This window comes from Triticum aestivum, chromosome 5D, assembly GCF_018294505.1.
Source record: "Triticum aestivum cultivar Chinese Spring chromosome 5D, IWGSC CS RefSeq v2.1, whole genome shotgun sequence".
Lineage (NCBI taxonomy): Eukaryota > Viridiplantae > Streptophyta > Magnoliopsida > Poales > Poaceae > Triticum > Triticum aestivum.
In genome coordinates this window covers 61,843,209-61,859,933 of record NC_057808.1, presented here as the reverse complement: position 1 = coordinate 61,859,933, position 16,725 = coordinate 61,843,209, and the positions used below count along the sequence as shown (strand labels likewise).

General features: G+C 46.4%; 1 long non-coding RNA gene across 1 annotated transcript in view; it reads right to left on the bottom strand.

Moving 5' to 3' along the window:
* Positions 1-13,534, bottom strand: part of LOC123119469 (uncharacterized) — a 42,494-nt gene extending 28,960 nt beyond the window's left edge. The window contains exon 1 of the long non-coding RNA XR_006458694.1: positions 13,491-13,534. This is a non-coding gene — a long non-coding RNA (uncharacterized lncRNA). The remainder of the gene's footprint in view (positions 1-13,490) is intronic.
* Positions 13,535-16,725: the final 3,191 nt, after the last annotated feature.

Sequence of the window (16,725 nt, the reverse complement as noted above, 5' to 3'; positions counted from 1 at the left end):
GGCCTGCTCTTTTTTTCTTTTGACTGTTTTGTTTTCTGTTTTCTCTTTAATTGTTTATTTCCTTTTCTGTTTTATTTCATTTAAAAGTATTTAGACATTTTATAAAAATGTGTTTTCTCCACCATAATTACCAGTGTATTATTTAGAACCCACTGGACATTTTTGTTTGAATTTTTGAAAACTTTTATTTTCCACTTTAATTATATTTGAAGTTTGAACTAGGAGTTTGAAAAGGAAGGTGATCCAAATGTGATCAAGCCCTGTTTAGCACATGATTAGCTTAATCACAGGGGGTTACTGTAGCATGATTCTCAGGGTGTTACAGCAGCGCCCAGATGTGAAGTAGGATTGATACGTAGCAAGCAAACAACTGTGAAAAGAACATATGCACGAAGTACTTCACAACACATAGTAGTTCATAACACATAGTACTTCATGACACATAGTAGTTCTTACAACCAAATCGAGGAGGAGACATAGTAGTTCACCGCACATAGTAGTTCTTACAACCAAATCGAGGAGGAGACATAGTAGTTCACGGCACATAGTAGTTCACAACCAAATCGAAGAGGAAACATAGTAGTTCACAACCAAATCGAAGAGGAGACATAGTAGTTCACAACCAAATCGAAGAGGATGACATAGCTCTATTGCGTAGAGCAAGGCCCCTTTCCCTTCATCTTCTTCCTCTTCCTCCTACCTTTTTCTTATGAGGTGAGCCTCCTTAACCACCCTCTCCATGAATATCTGATTGTCCCTCTCTTCTTTTTCAGCTGCAATTACCCAAAGCTTCATGGTTCTTTCTTCAAAATCCTGTTGACGCTTCTTCTGTGCCTCCTCAACTTTCCTCATCAACGCTTGCTCCCTAGCGTGCATCGCATTTGCCGCAGTCTGTTTTCGCTTCCTCTCCTTCTCAAGCTCCTCTTCCTTCTTCTTCTTTAGCTTGGCTGCATCCTCCTCTCTAAGCTTCTTCGCAGCCTTCTCCCTGAAGGAAATATGCCCTAGAGGCAATAATAAAGTTATTATTTATTTCCTTATATCATGATAAATGTTTATTATTCATGCTAGAATTGTATTAACCGGAAACATAATACATGTGTGAATACATAGACAAACAGAGTGTCACTAGTATGCCTCTACTTGACTAGCTTGTTGATCAAAGATGGTTATGTTTCCTAGCCATAGACATGAGTTGTCATTTGATTAATGGGATCACATCATTAGGAGAATGATGTGATTGACTTGACCCATTCCGTTAGCTTAGCACTCGATCGTTTAGTATGTTGCTATTGCTTTCTTCATGACTTATACATGTTCCTATGACTATGAGATTATGCAACTCCCGTTTACCGGAGGAACACTTTGTGTGCTACCAAAAGTCACAACGTAACTGGGTGATTATAAAGGTGCTCTACAGGTGTCTCCAAAGGTACTTGTTGGGTTGGCGTATTTCGAGATTAGGATTTGTCACTCCGATTGTCGGAGAGGTATCTCTGGGCCCACTCAGTAATACACATCACTATAAGCCTTGCAAGCATTGTGACTAATGAGTTAGTTGCGGGATGATGTATTACGGAACGAGTAAAGAGACTTGCCGGTAACGAGATTGAACTAGGTATCGAGATACCGACGATCGAATCTCGGGCAAGTGACATACCGATGACAAAGGGTACAACATATGTTGTTATGCGGTCTGACCGATAAAGATCTTCGTAGAATATGTGGAAACCAATATGAGCATCCAGGTTCCGTTATTGGTTATTGACCGGAGAGGTGTCTCGGTCATGTCTACATAGTTCTCGAACCCGTAGGGTCCGCACGCTTAACGTTACGATGACAGTTATATTATGAGTTTATATGTATTGATGTACCGAAGGTTGTTCGGAGTCTCGGATGTGATCACGGACATGACGAGGAGTCTCGAAATGGTCGAGACATAAAGATTGATATATTGGAAGCCTATGTTTGGACATCGGAAGTGTTCCGGGTGAAATCGGGATTTTTCCGGAGTACCGGGAGGTTACCGGAACCCCCCGGTAACTTAATGGGCCTTAGTGGGCCTAGGTGTAAGAGAGGAGAGGAGTCCAGGGCAGGGCCGCGCGCCCCTCCCCCCCAGTCCGAATAGGACAAGGAGAGGGGGGCGGCGCCCCCCCTCCTTCCTCCCCTCCACCTTTTCCCCTTCCTCTCCTAGTCCAACATGGAAAAGGGGGGAGTCCTACTCCCGGTAGGAGTAGGACTCCTCCTGGCGCGCCTCTCCTCCCTTGGCCGGTGGCCTCCCCCTTGCTCCTTTATATACGGGGGCAGGGGGCACCTCTCGACACACAATTGATCAACGATCTTTTAGCCGTGTGCGGTGCCCCCTCCACCATATTACACCTTGATAATATCGTAGTGGTGCTTAGGCGAAGCCCTGCGTCGGTAGAATATCATCATCGTCACCACGCCGTCGTGCTGACGAAACTCTCCCTCAACACTCGGCTGGATCGGAGTTCGAGGGACGTCATCGAGCTGAACGTGTGCTGAACTCGGAGGTGCCGTGTGTTCGGTACTTGATCGGTCGGATCGTGAAGACGTACGACTACATCAACCGCGTTGTGTTAACGCTTCCGCTTTCGGTCTACGAGGGTATGTGGACAACACTCTCCCCTCTCGTTGCTATACATCACCATGATCTTGCGTGTGCGTAGGAAATTTTTTGAAATTACTACGTTCCCCAATAGTGGCATCCGAGCTTGGTTTTATGTGTTGATGTTATGCACGAGTAGAACACAAGTGAGTTGTGGGCGATATAAGTCATACTGCTTACCAGCATGTCATACTTTGGTTCAGCGGTATTGTGAGATGAAGCGGCCCGGACCGACATTACGCGTACGCTTACGCGAGACTGGTTTCACCGTTGCGAGCACTCGTTGCTTAAAGGTGACTGGCGGGTGTCTGTCTCTCTCACTTTATTTGAACCGAGTGTGGCTACGCCCGGTCCTTGCTAAGGTTAAAACAGCACCAACTTGACAAACTATCGTTGTGGTTTTGATGCGTAGGTAAGAACGGTTCTTGCTAAGCCCGTAGCAGCCACGTAAAACTTGCAACAACAAAGTAGAGGACGTCTAACTTGTTTTTGCAGGGCATGTTGTGATGTGATATGGTCAAGACATGATGCTATATTTTATTGTATGAGATGATCATGTTTTGTAACCGAGTTATCGGCAACTGGCAGGAGCCATATGGTTGTCGCTTTATTGTATGCAATGCAATCGCCATGTAATTGTTTTACTTTATCACTAAGCGGTAGCGATAGTCGTAAAAGCAATAGTTGGCGAGACGACAACGATGCTACAATGGAGATCAAGGTGTCGTGACGGTGACGATGGTGATCATGACGGTGCTTCAGAGATGGAGATCACAAGCACAAGATGATGATGGCCATATCATATCACTTATATTGATTGCATGTGATGTTTATCTTTTATGCATCTTATCTTGCTTTGATTGACGGTAGCATTATAAGATGATCTCTCACTAAAATTTCAAGATAAAAGTGTTCTCCCTGAGTATGCACCGTTGCCAAAGTTCGTCGTGCCCAGACACCACGTGATGATCGGGTGTGATAAGCTCTACGTCCATCTACAACGGGTGCAAGCCAGTTTTGCACACGCAGAATACTCAGGTTAAACTTGACGAGCCTAGCATATGCAGATATGGCCTCGGAACACGGAGACCGAAAGGTCGAGCGTGAATCATATAGTAGATATGATCAACATAGTGATGTTCACCATTGAAACTACTCCATCTCACGTGATGATCGGACATGATTTAGTTGATTTGGATCACGTAATCACTTAGATGATTAGAGAGATGTCTATCTAAGTGGGAGTTCTTAAGTAATATGATTAATAGAACTTAAATTTATCATGAACTTAGTACCTGATAGTATCTTGCTTGTCTATGTTAATTGTAGATAGATGGCCCGTGCTGTTGTTCTGTTGAATTTTAATGCGTTCCTTGAGAAAGCAAAGTTGAAAGATGATGGTAGCAATTACACGGGCTGGGTCAGTAACTTGAGGATTATCCTCATTGCTGCACAGAAGAATTATGTCATGGAAGCACCGCTAGGTGCCAGGCCTCCTGCAAGAGCATCACTAGAAGTTATGAACGTCTGGCAGAGCAAAGCTGATGACTACTCGATAGTTCAGTGTGCCATGCTTTACGGCTTAGAACCGGGTCTTCAACGACGTTTTGAACGTCATGGAGCATATGAGATGTTCCAGGAGTTGAAGTTAATATTTCAAGCAAATGCCCAGATTGAGAGATATGAAGTCTCCAATAAGTTCTACAGCTGCAAGATGGAAGAGAATAGTTCTGTCAGTGAGCATATACTCAAAATGTCTGGGTATAATAATCACTTGATTCAACTGGGAGTTAATCTTTCGGATGATAGCGTCATTGACAGAATTCTTCAATCACTGCCACCAAGCTACAAGAGCTTCGTGATGAACTATAACATGCAAGGGATGAATAATACAATTCCCGAGCTCTTCGCAATGCTAAAGGCAGCGGAGGTAGAAATCAAAAAGGAGCATCAAGTGTTGATGGTCAATAAGACCACTAGTTTCAAGAAAAAGGGCAAAGGGAAGAAGAAGGGGAACTTCAAGAAGAACAAAAGGCAAGTTGCTGTTCAGGAGAAGAAACCCAAGTCTGGACCTAAGCCTGAAACTGAGTGCTTCTACTGCAAGCAGACTGGTCACTGGAAGCGGAACTGCCCCAAGTATTTGGCGGATAAGAAGGATGGCAAGGTTAACAAAGGTATATGTGATATACATGTTATTGATGTGTACCTTACTAATACTCGCAGTAGCACCTGGGTATTTGATACTGGTTCTGTTGCTAATATTTGCAACTCGAAACAGGGGCTACAGATTAAGCGAAGATTGGCTAAGGACGAGGTGACGATGCGCGTGGGAAATGGTTCCAAAGTCGATGTGATCGCGGTCGGCACGCTACCTCTACATCTACCTTCGAGGTTAGTTTTAGACATAAATAATTGTTATTTGGTGCCAGCGTTGAGCATGAACATTATATCTGGATCTTGTTTGATGCGAGACGGTTATTCATTTAAATCAGAGAATAATGGTTGTTCTATTTATATGAGTAATATCTTTTATGGTCATGCACCCTTGAAGAATGGTCTATTTTTGTTGAATCTCGATAATAGTGATACACATATTCATAATATTGAAGCCAAAAGATGCAGAGTTGATAATGATAGTGCAACTTATTTGTGGCACTGCTGTTTAGGTCATATCGGTGTAAAGCGCATGAAGAAACTCCATAATGATGGACTTTTGGAATCACTTGATTATGAATCACTTGGTACTTGCGAACCGTGTCTCATGGGCAAGATGACTAAAACACCGTTCTCCGGAACTATGGAGAGAGCAACTGATTTGTTGGAAATCATACATACAGATGTATGTGGTCCGATGAATGTTGAGGCTCGTGGCGGATATCGTTATTTTCTCACCTTCACAGATGATTTGAGCAGATATGGGTATATCTACTTAATGAAACATAAGTCTGAAACATTTGAAAAGTTCAAAGAATTTCAGAGCGAAGTTGAAAATCATCGTAACAAGAAAATAAAGTTTCTACGATCAGATCGTGGAGGATAATATTTGAGTTACGAGTTTGGCCTACATTTGAAACAATGCGGAATAGTTTCGCAACTCACGCCACCCGGAACACCACAACATAATGGTGTGTCCGAACGTCGTAATCGTACTTTATTAGATATGGTGCGATCTATGATGTCTCTTACTGATTTACCGCTATTGTTTTGGGGTTATGCTTTAGAGACGGCTGCATTCACTCTAAATAGGGCACCATCAAAATCCGTTGAAACGACACCTTATGAACTATGGTTTGGCAAGAAACCAAAGTTGTCGTATCTTAAAGTTTGGGGTTGCGATGCTTATGTGAAGAAACTTCAACCTGATAAGCTCGAACCTAAATCGGAGAAATGTGTCTTCATAGGATACCCAAAGGAGACTGTTGGGTACACCTTCTATCACAAATCCGAAGGCAAGACATTCGTTGCTAAGAATGGATCCTTTCTAGAGAAGGAGTTTCTCTCGAAAGAAGTGAGTGGGAGGAAAGTAGAACTTGATGAGGTAACTGTACCTGCTCCCTTATTGGAAAGTAGATCATCACAGAAATCAGTTTCTGCGACACCTACACCAATTAGTGAGGAAGTTAATGATAATGATCATGAAACTTCAGATCAAGTTAGTACTGAACCTCGTAGGTCAACCAGATTAAGATCCGCACCAGAGTGGTACGGTAATCCTGTTCTGGAGGTTATGTTACTAGACCATGACGAACCTACGAACTATGAAGAAGCAATGGTGAGCTCAGATTCCGCAAAATGGCTTGAGGCCATGAAATCTGAGATGGGATCCATGTATGAGAACAAAGTATGGACTTTGGTTGACTTGCCCGATGATCGGCAAGCCATTGAAAATAAATGGATCTTCAAGAAGAAGACTGACGCTGACGGTAATGTTACTGTCTATAAAGCTCGACTTGTTGCGAAAGGTTTTCGACAAGTTCAAGGGATTGACTACGATGAGACCTTCTCACCCGTAGCAATGCTTAAGTCTGTCGAATCATGTTAGCAATTGCCGCATTTTATGATTATGAAATTTGGCAAATGGATGTCAAAACTGCATTCCTGAATGGATTTCTGGAAGAAGAGTTGTATATGATGCAACCGGAAGGTTTTGTCGATCCAAAGGGATCTAACAAAGTGTGCAAGCTCCAGCGATCCATTTATGGACTGGTGCAAGCCTCTCGGAGTTGGAATAAACGCTTTGATAGTGTGATCAAAGCATTTGGTTTTATACAGACTTTTGGAGAAGCCTGTATTTACAAGAAAGTGAGTGGGAGCTCAGTAGCATTTCTGATATTATATGTGGATGACATATTGCTAATTGGAAATGACATAGAATTTCTGGATAGCATAAAGGGATACTTGAATAAGAGTTTTTAAATGAAAGACCTCGGTGAAGCTGCATATATATTGGGCATCAAGATCTATAGAGATAGATCAAGACGCTTAATTGGACTTTCACAAAGCACATACCTTGACAAAGTTTTGAAGAAGTTCAAAATGGATCAAGCAAAGAAAGGGTTCTTGCCTGTACTACAAGGTGTGAGATTGAGTAAGACTCAATGCCCGACCACTGCAGAAGATAGAGAGAAGATGAAAGATGTTCCCTATGCTTCAGCAATAGGCTCTATCATGTATGCAATGCTGTGTACCAGACCTGATGTGTGCCTTGCTATAAGTTTAGCAGGGAGGTACCAAAGTAATCCAGGAGTGGATCACTGGGCAGCGGTCAAGAACATCCTGAAATACCTGAAAAGGACTAAGGATATGTTTCTCGTTTATGGAGGTGACAAAGAGCTCATCGTAAATGGTTACGTTGATGCATGCTTTGACACTGATCCGGACGATTCTAAATCGCAAACCGGATACGTGTTTACATTGAACGGTGGAGCTGTCAGTTGGTGCAGTTCTAAGCAAAGTGTCGTGGCGGGATCTACGTGTGAAGCGGAGTACATAGCTGCTTCGGAAGCAGCAAATGAAGGAGTCTGGATGAAGGAGTTCATATCCGATCTAGGTGTCATACCTAGTGCATCGGGACCAATGAAAATCTTTTGTGACAATACTGGTGCAATTGCTTTAGCAAAGGAATCCAGATTTCACAAGAGAACCAAGCACATCAAAAGACGCTTCAATTCCATCCGGGATTTAGTCCAGGTGGGAGACATAGAAATTTGCAAGATACATACGGATCTGAAAGTTGCAGACCCGTTGACTAAGCCTCTTCCACGAGCAAAACATGATTAGCACCAAGACTCCATGGGTGTAAGAATCATTACTGTGTAATGTAGATTATTGACTCTAGTGCAAGTGGGAGACTGAAGGAAATATGCCCTAGAGGCAATAATAAAGTTATTATTTATTTCCTTATATCATGATAAATGTTTATTATTCATGCTAGAATTGTATTAACCGGAAACATAATACGTGTGTGAATACATAGACAAACAGAGTGTCACTAGTATGCCTCTACTTGACTAGCTCGTTGATCGAAGATGGTTATGTTTCCTAGCCATAGACATGAGTTGTCATTTGATTAACGGGATCACATCATTAGGAGAATGATGTGATTGACTTGACCCATTCCGTTAGCTTAGCACTCGATCGTTTAGTATGTTGCTATTGCTTTCTTCATGACTTATACATGTTCCTATGACTATGAGATTATGCAACTCCCGTTTACCGGAGGAACACTTTGTGTGCTACCAAACGTCACAACGTAACTGGGTGATTATAAAGGTGCTCTACAGGTGTCTCCAAAGGTACTTGTTGGGTTGGCGTATTTCGAGATTAGGATTTGTCACTCCGATTGTCGGAGAGGTATCTCTGGGCCCACTCAGTAATACACATCACTATAAGCCTTGCAAGCATTGTGACTAATGAGTTAGTTACGGAATGATGTATTACGGAACGAGTAAAGAGACTTGCCGGTAACGAGATTGAACTAGGTATCGAGATACCGACGATCGAATCTCGGGCAAGTAACATACCGATGACAAAGGGAACAACGTATGTTGTTATGCGGTCTGACCGATAAAGATCTTCGTAGAATATGTGGGAACCAATATGAGCATCCAGGTTCCGCTATTGGTTATTGACCGGAGAGGTGTCTCGGTCATGTCTACATAGTTCTCGAACCCGTAGGGTCCACACGCTTAACGTTACGATGACAGTTATATTATGAGTTTATATGGTTTGATGTACCGAAGGTTGTTCGGAGTCCCGGATGTGATCACGGACATGACGAGGAGTCTCGAAATGGTCGAGACATAAAGATTGACATATTGGAAGCCTATGTTTGGACATCGGAAGTGTTCCGGGTGAAATCGGGATTTTTCCGGAGTACCGGGAGGTTACCGGAACCCCCCGGTAACTTAATGGGCCTTAGTGGGCCTAGGTGGAAGAGAGGAGAGGAGGCCAGGGCAGGGCCGCGCGCCCCTCCCCCCAGTCCGAATAGGACAAGGAGAGGGGGGCGGCGCCCCCCCCCCTTCCTTCCTCCCCTCCACCTTTTCCCCTTCCTCTCCCAGTCCAACATGGAAAAGGGGGGAGTCCTACTCCCGGTAGGAGTAGGACTCCTCCTGGCGCGCCTCTCCTCCCTTGGCCGGTGGCCTCCCCCTTGCTCCTTTATATACGGGGGCAGGGGGCACCTCTCGACACACAATTGATCAACGATCTTTTAGCCGTGTGCGGTGCCCCCTCCACCATATTACACCTTGATAATATCGTAGTGGTGCTTAGGCGAAGCCCTGCGTCGGTAGAATATCATCATCGTCACCACGCCGTCGTGCTGACGAAACTCTCCCTCGACACTCGGCTGGATCGGAGTTCGAGGGACGTCATCGAGCTGAACGTGTGCTGAACTCGGAGGTGTCGTGTGTTCGGTACTTGATCGGTCGGATCGTGAAGGCGTACGACTACATCAACCGCGTTGTGTTAACGCTTCCGCTTTCGGTCTACGAGGGTATGTGGACAACACTCTCCCCTCTCGTTGCTATACATCACCATGATCTTGCGTGTGCGTAGGAATTTTTTTGAAATTACTACGTTCCCCAACAGTGGCATCCGAGCCTGGTTTTATGCGTTGATGTTATGCACGAGTATAACACAAGTGAGTTGTGGGCGATATAAGTCATACTGCTTACCAGCATGTCATACTTTGGTTCAGCGGTATTGTGAGATGAAGCGGCCCGCACCGACATTATGCGTACGCTTACGCGAGACTGGTTTCACCGTTGCGAGCACTCGTTGCTTAAAGGTGACTGGCGGGTGTCTGTCTCTCTCACTTCAGTTGAACCGAGTGTGGCTACGCCCGGTCCTTGCGAAGGTTAAAACAGCACCAACTTGACAAACTATCGTTGTGGTTTTGATGCGTAGGTAAGAACGGTTCTTGCTAAGCCCGTTGCAGCCACGTAAAACTTGCAACAACAAAGTAGAGGATGTCATGATTGAGAACTCCGACTCCCTCACGGTGCGTGGGTGATTGATGTCCACATTCCTAACGCGACCGGCGGCATACAAGTGTGAGCATGGGAGATGAAGCAACAATGGCCTCCCGCAAGTGCAATCACATTGTGTTAACGACACCTTGAAAGCCCGACCTCCATGTTGCCGACCATCGTTTGTGGTTCCTCCTGGCTCTTTCACTTCGTACTTCCACTCTTCGTTGTCATATAATATAGCTTCTTCTGAGTCCGCCTTCCGTGATTGAAATACCAACCATTCATCAACTTTGGGTGGGAACTTGTACTTGTACTTCCGTGGGTTCTCACCCGCTATCTGTGCATTGGTTTCCATCGAGTACTTTACAAAGTACGCATTCATCTTGTCAAATGTGTATTGAACTATTGCCGTCACAGGTAATCCACGTGCACCTTTGAGCACCCTATTGAAGCATTCGGCCATATTGCTTGTCATTTGACCGTATCTCCGGCCATCTTCATCAAAAGCACGTGCCCACTTGTTCCGGTATTGAATGTGCCTATTGAGAAATTCTTGACCCACGGGATCAAGTTTTTTGTGTGCGAGCAATTTGTTGTACAAAGTGGCGAAGCGCTTATCGGAGAAAGCGAGACAACAATCTTGAAGATCATCGGCCAACTCCTTAAGGCCACATGCCCTATAGAAGTTCGAACAAAAGTGCCTCATGCACCATCGATGGTGCAACGGAGCATGCCGAGGAATGTCAATCTCCACGGCGTTAAGAATTCCTTGATTCCGATCCGATATGACACAAATTTCCCTTTGAGCGGGTAACACCTTCGTCCTAAAAAGATGCAGAAACCACTCCCAGTTGTCATTGTTTTCCACCTCAACCAAAGCAAATGCCAATGGCAACACCCGGTTATTGGCATCACTTGCTATCGCAACCAACTAGGTGCCCTTGTATTTTCCGGTCAAGAACGTGCCATCAATTGCGATGACCGGCCTACAATGTTCGAAAGCCCTCACACATTGCTCGAACGCCCAAAAAGCACGGCCAAATACTCTGACTTTCCTTCCTTCATGAACCGTTGTTTGGTGCCCATGAGGCTCGACCACATGAACCATGCCCGGGTTTGTCGCGGCCATGGCTAACAACAACCTAGGGATTCGGTTGTATGCTTCCTCCCATGTACCATACAACATCTTAAATGCGGCTTGCTTTGCCTTCCATGCCTTGCCGTATTTCACCTTGTAATGAAAGATGGCTTTCACAAGGTCAATGACATGTTGGACGCTCATTGTTGGAAGTGTGGATATTGAGTTGGAGAGCCTGTAAGCGATGAACTCAGACGTGAGTTGTTTGTGGTCTTGGGACACAATCTTGCCATCCACCCTTTTGCCTTGGCACATGTGAGTTGGCACACAACTCACTACATGCCAAGTTGGACCTCCTTTCCATGGTCTTGCACGCACAATCCACGGACAACCGCCACGGCCTCTTGTAAGTCCAAGTTGGACCTTCTTTCCACGAGCTCTACCACCACGGCCTCTTGTAAGTCCAAGTTGGACCTCCTTTTCATCTTCACATGCACATGCAACCGTGTAGCGCACATTGACGTCTGAGTTCACCACCTTGTGTGGACGATAATGCGTAACTGAGTAGTTGTCGAGCCACATCTTCAATTCCAATAAGCTGTCGAACTTAGAACCTTTAGCAATCCGGTTCTTGTCGTATACCAAATCACGGTGAGAGCTTGGCCTAACCCCAAGAGGTACACATTGGCCACCATCTACCACGACTTCATCCGCGAGACTAACATCCTTGAACAATGTAGTCCGATGATCCCGACCAAATACCTTCTCGAAAGCTTCGGACTCCTTCACCGTGAACCCCTCCACATCAACTTGTTCATCGGGACCATCGTCATCCGAGTCCGATGCATATGCACAGGAAAAAGGGATGGAATGGTCCATTGTCTCTTGCAAATGATATTTGTCGAGATCACCCACATTGTTGTCATGGAGATCAACTTCATTGTCATCGTCCACATACTCATCATTGTCCTCTTGCAAAGATTCATCTTGGTTGTTTGTATACGGGCTCAATGTTGGCCTCACTTCTTGGGTCAAAAGAGGTTCAACAATTTCATCTCGCTTCAAGGGTGGGGGGCTACTAGCAACCAAAGGGGAGGGGTTCCGGTTCAAGTCCAAATGCAAACTTGAATCAACCTTCTTCGTTGCAAATAACTCAAGAGCCTTGTCTAGTGATTCGGCCACCGTCTCCTTGTATGCAACCCAACGTTGCTCCGAGTTGACACGCATTGTCTTCCAACGGATGTGCATTCCAAAACCAACATTATGCCTTCCCTCCAACTCAATGATATCACTAGGGTCCATCCAATTCAAATCTTTCCTAACTTGTTGCAAGAGCTCCGCATAGCTAGGACTAGTATCAAACACCATGTCAAGCTCATCCGGGTCCGGTTCTTCATTGCCTTTCAGAAAGGCGTCTTTGTCCCCATGATGAACAAACACACATGTTCTTCCCATCCCTATAAGCATTCAAAGAACACAAGGTAACATTGCTTCCATGAGTACTAATCCAAGGATTAACACGGAATACAAACCCTAATATATATGAAACAACAACCCTAACCCTAACCATAACCCTAACCCTAACCATAACCATAACCCTAGCCCTAAACCTAACCCTAGCACCAACATAAGAACACCCATAAGAATAACCCTAGCATACTAACAAAGCCCAATCATAGAAATTGGCAAACAAAAATCTCACATCTCCATGCAAATCTCTAGATCCAAACAAAACTAGGGTTTCCCCAAACTAGCAACAAATGAGCAATTGGAGAACTTTACTTGGATCAAAACAAGGGGATCGGAGAATATTACCTTGAGGGAGGGTTTGACTTTGAAATCCACGGACAAATTCTTCAAATTTGCAAGATTTGGAAGAAGATTTGAGAGGGGGAGAGAGTGGGAGAGGGGGCAAAGCTCGGGGAGAGAGTGAGAGAGTGTGTGGTGTGGGGGAGGGGGTGGGGGAGGGGGCCCAGCCAAGTGGCTGGATAAGTCACAGTGCAGCGCCTAGCCGCTAGGCGCTGCACATTACATATGTGGCGCCTAACCCGTAGGCGCTGCACATTACATGTGTGGCGCCTAGCCCGGAGGCGCTGCACGGCTGGGTGCGGGCCCAGGGGCTGCCACGGTGGACAGGAGTGCAACGCCGCCGAGCTAGGCGCTGCACAGTAGGATGTGGCGCCGGCGTGGCGGGCGCTACACAAAAAGGTCAGAGGAGTGAAATAGTTTCGCACTCAGTTCATTCTGTAAAATAATTTTGTCCCGAGGTCAAAATTGTCAAATTTGCCCACCAACAGCGGCTGCGATTTCTCACCCTGCTGTTAGTGGCGAGGTCGGACAGAGCAGAGCAACGAGCTCTGGACAGCGATAATGGTGGTCAGCGTCCGGAAGAAGTAGGAGGGATTCACGGCTTCGAATCCGTGGTCCAGAGCAGATGTGAACAAAGCGAAGCCCGTCACAGTCCCTGTAGTTGTTCGGTGAGGATGACGACCGCGGCGGCCGACGGAACCGAGGAAGGCGGCCTCGGTCCAAGAGGTTCCTGCACGCCGGGGCACGGAATGACCATTAAAGGGACAGCAGGAACAAAAATGGAGCTAGGGGAAGTGGGGAACTACCTAGGAGCAAGAACACACCAGAAAACGAGGCGATTCACGGCGCCGTCCAGCTGGCGTGCATGTCGGAGCTGGAGGCATGGACGTCGATCCGGACTGAGGGCTGGCGAATCCTGCCGGTTCCTGTGACCGGTGTTGCAACGGCGAGCGGCGGTGCCCCCGGCGAGCTAGATGAGAGAGGGGATGCAAGAGAAGAGGATATGAAGTGAGGAGGGAAGGGGCAGCTGGTTTGCGGCCGCGTGTCTGTTGTCCCTAGTCCTGGCCATCTCAGGCCCGGCCCTGTCGGCCCACCCAGGCCCGGCCCTAAAATCCAGGGCCTAGGCCCGATGGGCTTGCCCGTGGGCCGGGCTTGGGCGTGAGTTTTGAGCCCATCAGCAGGGCCTGGACGGGCTTGGGCTTGGCATATTGGCATTTTAAGGAAGAGGCCCGGCCCACGGCCCTAAGCCGTACGGGCTTTTGAGGGCTTTTTACCAGATGAGCCGGGCTTGGGCTTGAAAAGTAGGCCCGATGAAAGGGCTTGGGAGGGCCTGGGCCTCAGTTTTCTGCCGTGGGCTTTTTTAGGCCCGGTCCAAGCCCGGCCCGGCCCGGCCCATGGCCAGATATAGTTGTCCCTGCTAGATGGCGCTGCTGGACTCATCACCCACTGGCCAGTGTCAAAGGCAGGGGCTGAATGAAAATAAACGCAAATGATATTTACTAGAACATCTCTTCCTCCTTTGTTCCTTCATAAGCTTCTCAAGATTAGCATGATCTAAATGTTTCCGTGCTCAGAATTTTACAAAAATATCTTGGAAAATTTCACAGATGCTACTGTTCAAATTCGAAATAAAATCTGCCCCAACTTTGGGTTGAACTGTAGGTAAGTGATAAATTCTGAAATGCATGAAATTTTTACTGGAGTTTGTAGATAACATGTAACTGCCATATATAAATATTCATGAAATTCCAGTAGTTGAATCATCACCAAACACGTATATCACAGTTTTGTCATTTTCTCAAATTTAAAGAAACGCACTTGATTTAAGATAACAAAATTACTTTCAGAATTTTTGGGATTGAAGCTGTGGGGGAGGTATGAAATGCATGAGCTAATCGTATAGTCATGATAAGGATTTTTATGACCATGCATGCGCTCATTCAATTAGGATAAGATTTGAGCATAGAACAAAATTTTGATGACTAGGCATGCGCTCATTCAGAGTGAATAGCAAAAAACTACCACATTACGGGTGATCGTTCCAAAAAACTATCGCTTTTTTAATCTTTTCAAAAAGCTACCACAAAATTGTTCTGCTGTTCCAAAAAACCCAAATGATCATCTGACTTAGAATTAATTCTGTTTATGACAGGTCGGGCCCGCTACTAAACAAACTGTTTGTTGACTGTTTGTTTGACCGTTAACTTATAGCTGGGTCCCACATGTAAGTGCTCTCTCTCTCTCCCTTATCTCTCTTCTCCCCCCTCTCTCTCTCTCCCTTATCCCTCAAAATCCCGAGCGCCACGGCCGGCAGAGCCACGCCCGCCGCCGCCGCCTGGTCCGGCCACCAGCACGCCATGGGGAGCGCTTCCGGGCCGGCCACCACCACGGCCAGCGCAGCCACGGCCGCCGCCGCCAGGGCCGACCACCATCATGCCATGGGGAGCGCCTCCGGGCCGGCCACCACCACGGCCGGCGCAGCCACGGCCTCTGTCATCAGGGCCGACCACCACCACGCCATGGACACGTCGACGCCTGCTTAGGTCCGCCCCGCCGCTGGCCGCGAGCTCAAGCACGGGCGGGGAGCAGCCAGGGAGCTCGGGCGGTTCCTGTTGGAAATATGCCCTAGAGGCAATAAGAAATGGTTATTATTATATTTCTTTGTTCATGGTAATTGTCTATTATTCATGCTATAATTGTATTGTCCGGAAATCGTGATACATGTGTGAATACATAGACCACAACCTGTCCCTAGTAAGCCTCTAGTTGACTAGCTCGTTGATCAACAGATAGTCACGGTTTCCTGACTATGGACATTGGATGTCATTGATAACGGGATCACATCATTAGGAGAATGATGTGATGGACAAGACCCAATCCTAAGCATAGCATAAAAGATCGTGTAGTTTCATTTGCTAGAGCTTTTCCAATGTCAAGTATCTTTTCCTTAGACCATGAGATCGTGCAACTCCCGGATACCGTAGGAGTGCTTTGGGTGTGCCAAACGTCACAACGTAACTGGGTGACTATAAAGGTGCACTACGGGTATCTCCGAAAGTGTCTGTTGGGTTGGCACGGATCGAGACTGGGATTTGTCACTCCGTATGACGGAGAGGTATCTCTGGGCCCACTTGGTAATGCATCATCATAATGAGCTCAATGTGACTAAGGCGTTAGTCACGGGATCATGCATTGCGGTATGAGTAAAGAGACTTGCCGGTAACGAGATTGAACAAGGTATTGGGATACCGACGAACGAATCTCGGGCAAGTAACATACCGATTGACAAAGGGAATTGTATACGGGATTGATTGAATCCTCGACACCGTGGTTCATCCGATGAGATCATCGTGGAACATGTGGGAGCCAACATGGGTATCCAGATCCCGTTGTTGGTTATTGACCGGAGAGGCGTCTCGGTCATGTCTGCATGTCTCCCGAACCCGTAGGGTCTACACACTTAAGGTCCGGTGACGCTAGGGTTGTAGAGATATATGTATGCGGAAACCCGAAAGTTGTTCGGAGTCCCGGATGAGATCCCGGACGTCACGAGAGGTTCCGGAATGGTCCGGAGGTGAAGAATTATATATAGGAAGTCCAGTTTCGGCCACCGGGAAAGTTTCGGGGGTTATCGGTATTGTACCGGGACCACCGGAAGGGTCCCGGGGGTCCACCGGGTGGGGCCACCTGTCCCGGAGGGCCCCGTGGGCTGAAAGTGGAAGGGAACCAGCCCCTAGTGG